The 15625-nt window shown below is 39.8% G+C and overlaps 1 pseudogene; it reads right to left on the bottom strand.

Annotated features, from left to right (window-relative positions):
* Positions 1 to 15625, bottom strand: part of LOC124796232 — a 70581-nt pseudogene that overhangs the window by 41573 nt on the left and 13383 nt on the right.

Genomic DNA, 15625 nt, shown 5'->3' with positions numbered 1-15625 from the left:
CTTGGAACAAAAGCTGAATCTAATCTAATCTAACCTACAAAATAATGGTTCTACAAGTCTGTAGTTATATTTGTATACCTCACTGATTCTGTTAAATTAATCTTTTTCTCTCTTTTTAGAGAATGTGGGAATTTATCTTAGCATGCCAAGCTGTTAACCTTCTTAACAATTTACGAAAATTAAACTACATACATCTCCAATCTTTTTCCCCACTCCAACGCACACATCTTTTGCTGAAGGTATTATTTTAACTATTACATTAAATTATGAAGCTTTCTTGAAACTGTGCTGCCATTTGTGAAACAAAGTTAAAAGTGTTCTCAAGATAAAAGGTCTTCACAAAAGGAGCATTTAGTATCTGTGCAGGTGGTAACACTGACAGCCTTCATATAAACAAGCCCAAATGGTAGAACATCCTTATTTACGCATACACGCAATGGCAGAAAAAAGGAAAAGAGCACACCTTTCATTCAAGCATTGAATATATAAACTGATGAGACAAAACACTATGACCTCCTGTTTGATAATGTGTTTGTCCACTGTTGGAACACAATACAGCAGTGATTTTGTGTGGGACAAGTTCAACAAATTTCAAGTATGTTCCCAGCATTATGTGAGGTATGTTCCCAGCATTATGCAGCACCGCATGTCTAAGCACAGGTCATGTAATTCCCATAAATTGGAGATCAGTGGTTTCTGGGTGCAGAACTGGTATCTGATAGCATCGCAGATGTATTCCATCAGATTCAGAAGGGGTGAATTTGATTCTGGCCTCTTGACACTGAAAGTCATATTGTTGAAACATGTCACCTTCATTAGGGACAGGGTGCGGACAGTGCACAATAATGTTCACACAGAACAAAGCTGTTATGGAGCCTTCAGTTACTACCACAGGACCCACAGAAGACCAGGTGAATGTCCTCCATAGCATAATATTGCTCCCACTGGCCTACGTCTGTAGCAAAGTGCACCTTTCAAGCACCAATTCACTCTGTTGACAGTGTATGTGCACAAAACCGTCAAGCAGGTGTAATGCGAAACACGAATGATTCAACCAGATGACACATTTCTATTGATTCACTGCCCAATCTCAATGCTCCTGAGCCACAGAAATTGTAATTCAACAGTGTTGTCAACATGGGAACATACAGGGGTTGTCTACAGCAGAGCCCTATGTTTAACAGTGTGCAATGAATGGTGTGCTCTGAAATACTCGTGCTTGCACCAACACTGTGTCATCAGACCTGCCACAGAAATTAGCTTCCTCAGCTGAATGTCATCTTTTTCAAAGGAACCATCCCAGCATTTGTCTTAAATCATTTAGGGAAATCAAGGAAAACCCAAATTTTGGTGGCCCGATGGGACTCGGGTCCGTTGTCCTCTCGAAGGCAAGTCCACTGTCTGACCACTGTGGTGGCATGACCTAGTCTTAATTAAGCCAGAAAATCCTGGGAAATGCTGACATACTTATTGATTTAAGATATAACAATTTAAAACAATCCTTTCATGAATTTCACTACAATTTTCTGCTCTTTTGAAAAAAAATTCTTTTGACTGTTTTGATGTTGTTTAATATGTTTAAATAATGATGGCAGTCTCTATAAAAGGGCAGTTTGACTTTTAAGTTTAGTTATACTGTTTTAAACTACATCCTTCATCTATTTGTCCACCCAGAAGTGCTATAGGATATAACTTGAAGACTATGGTGAGGTGGTGGGGGACAGTCATGTGTTGAGAAGGAGGTGCTGCCAGAAATGAAGTGTGACACTGCATACAGGGAGAATAAAAATACTCTATTCCATATTCATTTACAATCTAATTCTGGGCCCCATATGGTTTTACTTTTCTCCAATAAGAAAAAAAGAAATTGTCAGTAACTGTCTTTATAAGGTCTTAAAAGGAAACAAACAATAGAAAATCTAGGCTGGAATAATGACCATATTATAAAAAAGATACATTGCTATTTACTGTATACAGGAGATGTTAGGTGACAGACAAGCACAACAAAAAGACTACTAAACACGTAAGCTTTCGATCAGAAAGTCTTCTTCCAAAGTGGACAAAACACACACACACACACACACACACACACACACACACACACACACACACACACACACACACACACGACCGTTGTTTCTCCCATGATGCGCAGTTGCTCCCAGTCTGGCCCTAGCAGCCAGAGACAGTGGTCATGTATGTGTGATCTGCACTTGCGCGCGTGTGTGTGTGTGTGTGTGTGTGTGGGAAAGGGGGGGGGGGGGAGTTTGCACCAAAAACTTACATGTTTAATAGGTGTTGTTGTTTTTTTTTTTTTTTTTGCCCCCCCCCCCCCCCTGCCTGCAACACAACATCTACACTATACAGTGAGTGCCAATCCATCCTTTTCATAATACTGTCATTACCACCTTGCCAAGAGGCATATTGTGGAGTAATCCGAAGGGCTCTACTAATTTGTACAAGAGGAAGGAGAGCACAATCTCAATGTAAGTTTTTAGAAAACTGGTACGTGCATTACTTCTGCAAACCTTTCAGAAAGGACACGGTATGCACTTCATTCAGCAAGATGCGTAATAAACAATATTAGCAATACTGCATCAAACTTGTTCACTTTCATCTTTGGATTAAACATTCGATTTCAGAGAGTACAGAATTTGGCAGAATCAAATTTTGGGGATATGTGGAACTGGGACAATGGCATATTTTTTACCCATTCAACAAACTAAGCACTGCTGATTGCTACTTTTATTGTGTCTGCTGCTGCAATGCATATATGAAACTGTAAGTGCAGCATCTATGATGGAATAAAATGTTATACAAATGAAACAAGCAGGCACAGTGAAATAGAGTAGTATGGCTCATCATTTCGGTCTCACAGATTAGCAAGTGTTGACTTGAAAGATAATACTTAAGAAGTTGAATCCAAAGGAGAGGATGTACCGTATTTACTCAAATCTAAGCTGCTCTTTTTTTCCGGTTTTTGTAACCCAAAAAACTGCCTCCGGCTTAGAATCGAGTGCAAAAGCAAGTGGAAGTTCTGAAAAATGTCGGTAGGTGCTGCCACAACAAACTTCTGCCGTCGAATATATGTAGCGCTACAGCCGTGTACCGCAAGTCTCTAGAGGAACGGAGGGTTCCAAATGATTGGAAAAGAGCACAGATAGTCCCAGTCTTCAAGAAGGGTCGTCGAGCAGATGCGCAAAACTATAGACCTATATCTCTTACGTCGATCTCTTGTAGAATTTTAGAACATGTTTCTTGCTCACGTATCATGTCATTTCTGGAAACCCAGAATCTACTATGTAGGAATCAACATGGATTCCGGAAACAGCGATCGTGTGAGACCCAACTCGCCTTATTTGTTCATGAGACCCAGAAAATATTAGATACAGGCTCCCAGGTAGATGCTATTTTTCTTGACTTCCGGAAGGCGTTCGATACAGTTCAGCACTGTCGCCTGATAAGCAAAATAAGAGCCTATGGAATATCAGACCAGCTGTGTGGCTGGATTGAAGAGTTTTTAGCAAACAGAACACAGCATGTTGTTATCAATGGAGAAACATCTACAGACGTTAAAGTAACCTCTGGCGTGCCACAGGGGAGTGTTATGGGACCATTGCTTTTCACAATATATATAAATGACTTAGTAGATAGTGTCGGAAGTTCCATGCGGCATTTCGCGGATGATGCTGTAGTATACAGAGAAGTTGCAGCATTAGATAATTGTAGCGAAATGCAGGAAGATCTGCAGCGGATAGGCACTTGGTGCAGGGAGTGGCAACTGACCCTTAACATAGACAAATGTAATGTATTGCGAATACATAGAAAGAAGGATCCTTTATTGTATGATTATATGATAGCGGAACAAACACTGGTAGCAATTACTTCTGTAAAATATCTGGGAGTATGCGTGCGGACGATTTGAAGTGGAATGATCATATAAAATTAATTGTTGGTAAGGCGGGTACCAGGTTGAGATTCATTGGGAGAGTGCTTAGAAAATGTAGTCCATCAACAAAGGAGGTGGCTTACAAAACACTCGTTCGACCTATACTAGAGTATTGCTCATCAGTGTGGGATCCGTACCAGATCGGTCTGACGCAGGAGATAGAGAAGATCCAAAGAAGAGCGGCGCGTTTCGTCACAGGGTTATTTGGTAACCGTGATAGCGTTACAGAGATGTTTAATAAACTCAAGTGGCAGACTCTGCAAGAGAGGCGCTCTGCATCGCGGTGTAGCTTGCTCGCCAGGTTTCGAGAGGGTGCGTTTCTGGATGAGGTATCGAATATATTGCTTCCCCCTACTTATACCTCCCGAGGAGATCACGAATGTAAAATTAGAGAGATTAGAGCGTGCACGGAGGCTTTCAGACAGTCGTTCTTCCCGCGAACCATACGCGACTGGAACAGGAAAGGGAGGTAATGACAGTGGCACGTAAAGTGCCCTCCGCCACACACCGTTGGGTGGCTTGCGGAGTATCAATGTAGATGTAGATGTAGATGTAGATGTACACAGGCATGCTTCGTAGGCACAAAGATAAATACTGGCGCCAAAACCTCCGCGTCAGTAAATAAATTAAAAAAAAAGGTGGAAGACAATTTTCATACATTATCCAACGAAGTAAATACAAATTCCGTATTGTTCATCTTCGAATGTAGCAGAACTTCAATGTATTACGAAAATCCGACTGGCAAGACTGTTTGGGATGTTTGTCAATATGGCCAACTCTACGTTCTGAATTTTTTCCTACCTGTGAGAAGAGATGGTTGCTAATAGGAACCTGATGAAATGTGAATCACATGCAGTATTCTCTTCATCATAAGAGTAATACGAATATAAACATTTTGCCACGTATTCTTTCGTGTTTGCTGCTATCTTATTTAAATCCTGTCTGCCTAATAAACTATGAAACTAGAGTGAGACAACAGCAAACACGGAAGAATATACATATCGTGTCATGTTTATATTGGTATTATTCTTATGCCTAATAGTGATACAGTCATAAATGAAGCACAGCAACTGACTAGATTTTTAAATCTAAGATGACTCTAATTTCTGTGCAGAATTTGATGTACTAAAGAAGTGGCCGCAAAGATTTTCAAATGGAGAAAAATTTTCGCCTAACTCTCGTTCAGAACATGTTCTATCATACACAGTCTACTATTTGGTCCTTGTTGATCATTATCAAAGAAAGCAGCAGTGTAAGTAACAAGAAATAGTAGTCTCTTGCCATTGTTCTGCTAATGAGATGATTTCTCTCTCTTTTTTTTTTTTTTTTTTTTTTTAATTGTAAGCGGCGGTAGCATGCACAAAACCAAGCCATGCCGCGAGCGACGACAGGCCGCAAACACGCACTATCAGAATGCGACTAACAATGCATGACACAGTACAGTAATGCATTTTCAGCTTAGAGTGACATAAACGCCTATAACAAGGAAAACGGCACTTGTCAGATCAAAGCAAAATAAGCAATCGATTCAAACCAGACGAAGCACGTGAAAAATGAAGGGTACCAGTATAAATACGGAGGAGCGCCCGACGCATAGCAAAGGCTACCTGGTAAAGCTTAACTGCTAAGCTTGCGACTCGAACCAAACTACTGTAGCTGTATCGTCAATCATTCGACCTAAGTTGTGTCTCATATTACAATGGACCGACTTTGTTTCGATTTGGAGGTGCGGCCTAAAACTTTTCTCTCCCCTTGAACTTCGAGTCTCAAATTTCAGGTGCAGCTTAGATTCAGGAATTTTTTTTTTTCCTTCCTTTATTTCGAGTCTCATTTTTCAGGTTTGAGTGCGGCTTCGATTTGAGTAAATACGGTAGGTGGTATTTCAACTAATTCTAACAATGAAATAAAACAAAGTACAGCAGGGAGCTCTGACGAATCAAACAGCAGTGATGAAGATTCTGATGAATAGGAAAGTATGAGTTAAGAAATAAGATGCTACTGAGATCGTAAATTTTTGTTGTGTTGATGAATCTGTTAACAAACGTATTCAAAAATGCACTGAAACATTGGCACATGTAGTGTTGGGAGGTGATAAACTGTCATTACTGTTAGAGGAGCTCCGTATTTCTTGCTGTTCTACTCCTACATGACACTGTATCTGAAGGTATAGAATGAATCTTCACTGGCTAGAGAAATGGGTAACACAATTTTACAAGTCTCTGCTGTCATGTAACCTCTTCAGGGAAATCATGACTGTACTAAGATTCAGTTTGTGGTTGACAAGGTCAGAGTCATTAAGAAATGCAAGGCAGCTACCATGTCAGTCCTAGAAGAGAGAGACGTAGCAAACTGTCAAAGCATGTTCATTCCCGGTCCATATGTTTGTGGTGATGTACTAACCAAGTAATACTGAAGTGTGATCCAAGTCACACAAATATGGCTTTAATAATAACCTCCGAACAATATGCCTCTAAGGACTCAACAAGACACAGAACACTGATGTGCACATTACAAACTAGAATCACACAGAGAGTCAGTCAGCACTGTTCCATACTTATATATGTGCGAGTTGCCAGCAGATGGCACGGCAGGGACCACACTGCACGCTTGGCTCCCAGAGACGGCCTCCAGCAGCCAGCCTGCAATGATCAGTCGGTGACCAATTTAAAGACGCATGTATGGCAACACCACTCTCGGTGCACTCACACTGACACGTACTAGTAGCACGATACAGCAGTGATGAGTAGTAGTACCCCTCCTGTCTTGCGCGCCTTTTATCTGGCTCTACAATTTACTTTCCTGGACCCACACAAATGCCTGATCCTCCTAATTCAATTTGCTCTGCAGACAATTTAAAATTCATAACGAAAAAGGAGCCACAATTGCACTTTGTGTGCCAGTTACTTTCCAATACATTGGCACCAGCTGATCTTATTTAAGAACACTCAACTTTCGTAGCCATACTTACAGCACATCCTTTGCTTCCTGGCCTAAATCCAAGTTAACTCCCAGCCCCCCTCCCCCCCTCCCTCCCCCCTCCCCACACACACACGCCCCTCCCCCCCTCTCCCCCCCCTCCGAATCAGCTAGTTGTGTGCTGTTATCTCACGTCACACCCTAGTCTATGAGTGCCCAGCTGTCTGTCGCCTGACTCCTCTACCTGCACCCCTAGCTAGCCCACAGATGGCTCCCCACTCTCCCACGAGCCACTAAATGCTTCCCTCCAAACCCCTCCCATCTCTCTCCATCCCTCACATTGCCTCAACCCACCCCATCCTACCCCACTCTAAAGCCCCACCTCGCTCCAGAACACTCACCGTGGGCCAGTAAAGAGCTGGCAGTTGAGCGACCACAACATAAGGAGACATGCGCATGTGAGTGTGTGTGTGTGTGTGTGTGTGTGTGTGTGTGTGTGTGTGTGTGTGTGTGTGTGCGCGCGCATGTTTTCCCTACAGCTAGAAAAAGAAAGTGCATTCTGGAAGCTCGCCAAGCACCGTACCTTTTAGTTTGGAAAGTAGAAGATGAGGTACTGGTGGAAGTAAAGCTGTGAGGACGGGTCGTGAGTCGTGCATGGATAGCTCAGATGGTAGAGCACTTGCCCACGAAAGGCAAAGGTCCCAAGTTTGACTCTTGGTCCGGCACACAGTTTTAATCTGCCACGAAGTTTCATATCAGTGCACACTCCACGGCACAGTGAAAATCTCATTCTACATACCTTTTGTTCATGTGCCTATCGATGAGACAGTGCTTCTGCCTTTTGGTGAGCCATCTCCTTTATTCCTAAATAATTCGTAATTTTCAACAGAAACCTTCCATACGTTATTATTGCATCCTACATTACAATATGCAATTTCCACAATATGTGGTCATCTGTGAATATAATGGGGGTAACAACTGTAGGAGACCAAAAACTGACTGCAGTAGGCAAGTTCAAGTTATTGTATGCTGCAGTAGTTATGCAGAGGCGAAGAGGGTCACACAGGATAGGCTAGCATGGGAAACTCCATGAAACCAATCTTCAGATGGAAGATCACAACAATAAAAACATTTGATTCAGCATACACCAGACTCCAAACAGCGTACACAACCTGTATGCTCAGAAACACAGAAAATCATATTGGTTCCATCAGCAGGAAACTTCAGCCCATAATTGTTATGGAACACTGCGGTGATTTTGTTCATTAATAAAACCCAAAACTGGGGAGTAATAAGAGAGTATTGTTGTAACATCTTATCAACCTGGTTATCTAAATACATATTAAGAAGACTGGTAAAGTGTTATTTTAAAGCGCCACGAAAGTATTTGAGCAATGTATAAATTTAGAGAATCAGTGCATAATATTGAAAGCCTATCTACATTATCTGTATCTGCATGACTAGTCGGCAATTCACAATTAAATGCTGGCAGAGGGTTCAGAGAACCACCCTCAACCTATTTATCTACCATTACACTCCCCTACAGCATTTGAGGAAAAACAAACACTTCAATATTTCCGTACAAGCTCTGATTTTTCTTATTTTATTACAATGATCATTTCTCCCTATGTAAGAGGGCTCTAACAAAATATTTTCACATTTGGAGGAGAATGTTGATGATTGAAATTTTAAGAACCTGCTCCAGCAAAATGCTTTTGCTTTAATGACTGCCACCCCCATTCACATGTGATATCTGTGGCATGCACTTTCCTGTTTCCCAATAATACAAAATGAGCTGCCCTTCTTTGAACTTTTAAATGATGTCCTCTGTCAGTCCTACCTGGTAAGGATCCCACACCATGCAGAATACTCCAAAAGAGGACAAACAAGTATAGTTGTAGATAGTCTCTTTAGTAATCCTAATCTTCTAAATGTTTTACTATTAAATCACAGTCTTTTGTTTGCTTTCCCACCGCATTATCTATGTGAGCATTCCAATTTAACTTATTTGTAAATGTAATTCCTAAGTATTCAGTAGACTTCACAGCCTTTAGGTCTGCGTGAATTACCATGTAACCAAAATTTAGTAGATGCCTTTTACTACTCATGCGGATGACATAACAATTTTTATTATTTAAGGTCAGTTACCACTTTTTGCATCATATGGATAGGTAGCCTAAATCATTTTGCAGTTCATTTTGATCATCTGATCACTTTACAAGACAGTAAATGATTTGCAAGACTGTAAATGATAGCATCATCTAAGAGGACTGCTCCGATTCTCTCTTAAATTCTTAATGTAGATCGGCAACAGCAGGTGGTCTATAACACTTCCTTGAGGAATGTCAGATATCACTTCTGTTTTACTTGACGATTTTCCATCAATTACTATGAACTGTGACCTTTCTGACAGGAAACCACACATCCAGTTGCACAACTGAGACAATACAACATATGATTAGAAAATGCTTGTGAGGAACTGTTTCAAAAAGTCTTCTGGAAATCTGCAAATATGGAATCAATTTGAGATCCCCAGTCGACAGCACTTATTACTTTGTGTGACTAAAGAGCTAGCTGTGTTTTAAAAGGTCGATATTTCTGAATCTATCTTGGCTATTTATCAATGAATCATTATCTTTGAGATAATTCATAATATTCAAACACAATATATGTTCCAAAATCCTAATGCAAATCAACATTAGTGATATGAGTCTGTTATTTAGTAGATTACTCCTCTTTTCTTTCTTGAGCATTGGTGTGACCTGAGCAACTTTTCAGTCTCTAGGTATGGATCTTTATCAAATGAGCGGCTATATATGATTTCTAATGGAGCTATTGTATCAGCATTCCCTGAAAGAAACATAACTGCTTTATTACACTGAGGAGAGCTACTACTAAGTTACTCACAGTTGCAGTTGCTCTTGATTTGAATACTGCAATATTTACTTTGTTGTCTTTGGTGAAGAAATTTCAGAAATCCGTGTTTAGTAACCCTGCTTTAGTAGCACTGTCATCAGTAACATTACCACAGCTATTGCGCAGTGAAGGTATTGGTTGTGTCTTGCCATTGGTGTACTACACATGCAACCAGAACCTCTTTGGATTTTCTTCCAGATTTCAAAACGAAGTTTCACTATTGGAACTATTAAACACATCTTGCACTGAAACCCACCCTAAGTTTCGAGCTTCAGTAAAACATCGCTAATCTTGGAGATTTTGCATTCTTTTAAATTTTGACATGCTTTTTTTCATTGCTTCTGCAGCTGAGTTTTGACATATTTTGTGCACCACCCTTTTAATTTATTTGGTATCCTTTCAATTTATTTGGTATATATCTCTTAATTGATGTCGATACTATTTCTCTGAATTTAAACCATGTCTGGTCTACACTTACATAGTCAGACTTGAAGGAGTAGAGACTTAGTAGAGACCGTCTCCTTGGAAGGCATCAAGTTAATTTTTATCTGCTTTCTCATTAAATGCCCTATTGTGTAGGGCTGAAAATTAATAGAGATAAGGCAAACAGAATGTGCAAAGTAAGTGGAAATTACTCGTCTCTTCCCCGATTACAGTGCAATAGAAGATACTACAAGATGTTGACAGATTTACATATCTCGGTAGCTTTATATGTAATAATGAGGTCACAGATGCAGAAATCACCAGCAGAACTGGAAAATCAGTCCATATGGCAATTAGGTCTGTAATATGTCAACAAAGCTTTGACTGTACTCCTTTATCGTTTATATGTGTGAGACTTGGAAAAGGTCAGTAAAATCAGCACACAGTCTCCATATTTTTCACCAACAATGCTATAGACGAATTCTGAAGATGTTAACCCAACCAAGTTACAAACGATGAAGTGTTGAGAATACGACGTCTAGACAGCCTGCACAAAATTATTGTTGAAAGAAGACTGAAGATTGCAGGTTTTGTTCTACGCATGTAAGGTGGAAGAATCCCAAAATCAACACTGTTGTGGAAATCAATGGACAGATACAGATGTACAGGAAGACCTTTTAACACTTGGAACTTTTGCAATGAATCTTCAATGCATGGACACAAACTTGGAGGAAGGTGAGAACGTGGCAGCTGATTGAGTGAACTAGTGGAAACCAGTTCCTTGTATGGTACACAGCAAATCTGAGTAAGTTATTAAGTAAGTAAGTAAAGTAAGTACAACTGGGGATTTTGCAAAACTGTTGGATGATCGATATTATTGTCTATATTTGACACTGTTGGACTTCTACCTTTTCCTTGATGTGTATTCTTCAAATTGTGAGTTTTATGAGAAAGCTGATAGGTACTTACCAATCAACCTTCCCTCACACGAACTGACATTGTCTCTTTGTAAATTCTACTGTGCTAACAATTATCTACTGAGAATCCTCGACTAGGTCTCCGCATCTCAAATGAGCCAGTTTCTTTTAAATTTCTGTCTTTGGCTATAATTGTCTTCCAAGTATGGTGACACAACATCCTGTCATGAAATTTTGCACATAACAAACAATTAACATTTGTGTTTTAGTGTTCTAAGCTGTGAGGTCATCAGCGGACAAATAATTTAGTACCTATTCCTGGACAGCCGGAGTGGCCGTGCGGTTCTAGGCGCTACAGTCTGGAACCGAATGACCGCTACGTTCGCAGGTTCGAATCCTGCCTCGGGCATGGATGTGTGTGATGTCCTTAGGTTAGTTAGGTTTAATTAGTTCTAAGTTCTAGGGGACTGATGACCTCAGAAGTTAAGTCGCATAGTGCTCAGAGCCATTTGAACCTATTCCTGACGTGCTGTTGTTTGGAACAACAACTGACATGATCCAAAATATTACTTTCTTTTATTATAGCTTCACTTTTATTTTGTCTAATGATTACTAATTTCAGTATCAAATTCCATCATCAAGCCACTATATGATCAGAAAGCATAGAGTATCTTTAAAATATTGTTTAATAAACAGATTACCATTATATCATCATTCCTTAAAATAATGTCCAAAGTGGAAGGACAGATGATTAATTTTGAGTATATACAAAAGTCAGAGTACTGAACCGGATATGAAAGAAGGAAAACCAGAAGGGCAGTGAGAGACGGGTGCCTTCTATCACCTTACTTCCTTAATATGTTCATCAAGGAAGTAATAACAACAACAAAGAAAAGATGACAAGAATCAAAAGGTAATTTCTGGAACACTCCAAGGAAATGCGATAGGACCATTACATTTACAATGTATATAAATGATCCAGTAGAAAGTGTCAGAGGTTCCTTAATATTGTTCACAGGTACTACACTTGTCCATCAGAAAGTAGCAACAACAGAAGACAGTATCAATTTGCACAATGACCTGCAGAGGATTGGTGAATGATGCAGGCTCTGGCAGTTGACCCTGCACATAAATAAATGTAACATATCACACACACACACACACACACACACACACACACACACACACACACACACAGGAAAAGAAATCCAATACTGCCAACACTGTACAACTACACTATTAATGACAAATTGCTGGAAACAGAATCTACCATAAAATATCTAGAAGTAACTATCCAGAGCAAACTTAAAGTGGAACGACCACATAAAACAGCAATAGAAAAGCAGATGCCAGACTAAGATTCACAGGAAGAATCTTAAGTGAATGTAAATTACCTCTGTGTCCTTACCCAGTAGGACTGACAGAAGAGAGAAAGAAGATCCAATGAAGTGCGGAGTGTTTTGTCACAGGATCATTTAGTCGCTGTGACATCATTACAGATATGCTCAGCAACTCCAGTGGTAGATGCTATAAGAGAGCAGTTGTGCATCACGGAAAGATTTACTACCCAAATTTCGAGAGAGTAGTTTCCGAGAAGAGTCTGACAACATAATACTTTCTCTCATATACAATTCACGAAATGATCACGAGAAGAAAATTTGAGATGTTCGAGATAATACAGAAGCGTACTGACAGTCACTCTTCCCAAGCACTGTTCACAAGTGGAACAAGGCAGAGGGGATCAGTTGGTGGCATGAGACGTACCCCCTGCCACACACAGTTAAGTGGTTTTTGGAGCATGATGTCGATATGGAAACTTAATTGCATGCATATACACTGCAGATTGACGACATCGCAATAGTAAATCAGAGTAGGAACTAAATAAAATGTTTCAGGCCTTAAATCAAGAAGTGGTAAAACTAAAGCTAAAAATGAATACAAAGAAGACAAAAGTTATGGCTACAGACAAGAAAGGAGGTGGAGGTAGGACTGACACAAGAACAGGCAGTGAGCAACTCAAGAAAGGAACTGAAATTCACTATCTCAGTAGCATTTTGCAAGAAAACAATCAATATTTCAAGGCATTCAAGAAAAGAAAAGCACAGGTGAAGAGTTCCTTCCAAAATAAGAAGAAGCTGCAACTGAATAAACATATCAGCTTCCACATTAAGAAAATATTTGTAAAGACCTTTGTGTGGAGTGTTCTGACACACAGATGCAAAATCTGTACATTAGAAAAGCCAAAGGAAGCTCACCTCAAACCTGCTGAAATGTGGTTCTGGAGGAGAAGTACAAGAACTAGCTGCATTGACAGAAAAATTAAAGGAAATAGGAGAGAAGAAAGAACCACTGAAAGTTATGCGCCAGGGCAAAGCAAAATACACTGGACACTTAACTGGAGACGATAATCTTTTAAAACACATTTCTGAAGGCAAGATCGTAGGTAAGAAAACAAGGGGATGACTGAGAACATCCTACTTAAACAATATGATCAATGAATGGGATTTTCTTCACACATGGAGATGAAGAGAACTGCTGAAGAGAGGAAGCTGTGGCTGCAGAGACAAGGTTTAACCTTTTGGAAGAGTAAGGACAAACTAATACAAAATATGAGTCTGCATGGTAGCTACATATGGAATAAATGACAACTTCTTGTGTGCAGTCATCAAGTCACTTACCCCAGTAGGTGTCTTATCTACTAAAAGTAAAGGTAACTGTTGTGCTTTCAATAGATGTGAACTGCACCCTGAAAATGGTATGTCTAGTTTGCAGTTGTACAGAAGCTTTTTATTTTGCAAAATGGTTCAAATGGCTCTAAGCAGTATGGGACTTAACGTCTGAGGTCATCAGTCCCCCAGACTTAGAACTACTTAAACCTAACTAACCTAAGGACATCCCTGCCTAAGGCAGGATTCGAACCCGCGACCGTAGCAGCAGCACGGTTCCGGACTGAAGTGCCTAGAACCGCTTGGCCACAGTGGTCAGCTTTTATTCTGCAAAGAAAATTTTGATAATAAGATGAACTGATGCTGGTACTTGCTACTGAAACCAGTAGTACTTAGACACAACCAAAGTGTGACTACAGAATTAAGAATAATTTTTCCAAACAATCGAGTATTTTTTTCAAAACAACACCACAATAGAGGAAACTTATTTTAAACTAAAGACACAAAAGAAAAAAAGAGAAACTGTAAAGATCTTGAGTCTCATAAGACTCTCTTGGGAGGAAAATATAAGATATTTAATTGGTAAACTTGCAAGGCATACTTTTTTATGTTGTATAAACTATGAAACTGTTAGCATCGTCAGCTAAAATTTACTTCTTCTGTCTTAATATACCTTCCTTCACTTACAGCTGCAGTGTGGAGACAGGGGTGAGGGTGGGAGCGGGGATGGGGGTGAGGGTGAGGGCGTACTGCTTTAAAATGGTGATTCTTGTACTGATATTTTTAACAACAGATTTATATCGTTTGCTTATGAAAGTCTGCATGCGATGACAGCTGCACTAGTAATACCTTCACAGGGTCGTATTCAAGTTGCAAGGCTAGATCTATGCCAGCCATGACACGCTCCCAGCCTTTCCTCATCGTGATATGGTTGTAGCATTGGGACTGCAGGGTGTCTAAGCTGATGTTCAGACCATCAAGCCCTGCCCTCTGCAAGGCAACCAGCTGTCTTGTCAACATGAGGCCATCAGTTGTCATTAAGACACTTTCGAGATCTTTTATTTTCTTCAAGGCACCTGTGAAACAGCAAATTATTCTAAAGAAACTGAAACAAATAATTTGTAACATTGCTGCTGCATATAAAACAAAACTCCAGTTGATAAATTGAAAATACAAATTCCTTAAAAGTTAACTGTACATTTGCCCTAATACAAAGAGATAAGAAGGGTTAATAAACTGAATTGAAGAATGCAAGTTAAGATAGCAATGAAAAAATAATTAGAGGCATGAGATCACCTACTGCAACAGGGAAATGGGAATCAATATGAACCATTACCCAGCTACTGTCAACTGATTCCATGTCTCCATGCACACTGTATAAACCACTGTGGGTTCTACGACAAAGTAAATTGTTGTACCACATATTATGGTTTTTCCCCATTCAATGCTCATGTGGATTGTGGGAAGAATGATTCTTTAAATGGTTCTGTGCATCCTGTAATTAATCTTGCCTTCATGGTCCCTATAGGAGTGATACATATGCGGTTATTGTATAATCCCTAAATACCTCACTTAATACAGGTTCCTGAAATTTCATAAGTTGGGTTTTGTCATATATTTGGCGTCTATCTTCACTTGTCTGGCATTTCCAATTTTTAGTAGCTTCTTGATGCTCTCCCATGCATCAAATAAATCTATGATCAATCATGCTACACTATTTTGTAAACATTCAATGTCTGCCATTAGCCTTATTTGTTATGGGTCATACTTAAGCAATATTCTAGAATGGGCCACACAAGTATTTTGTAAGCAATGTCCGCTATAGACTGATTACATTT

Source organism: Schistocerca piceifrons, chromosome 4 (assembly GCF_021461385.2).
Source record: "Schistocerca piceifrons isolate TAMUIC-IGC-003096 chromosome 4, iqSchPice1.1, whole genome shotgun sequence".
Taxonomy (NCBI): domain Eukaryota; kingdom Metazoa; phylum Arthropoda; class Insecta; order Orthoptera; family Acrididae; genus Schistocerca; species Schistocerca piceifrons.
Note: the sequence above shows the minus strand (reverse complement) of the source record. Positions and strands in the feature narration are given on the sequence as shown.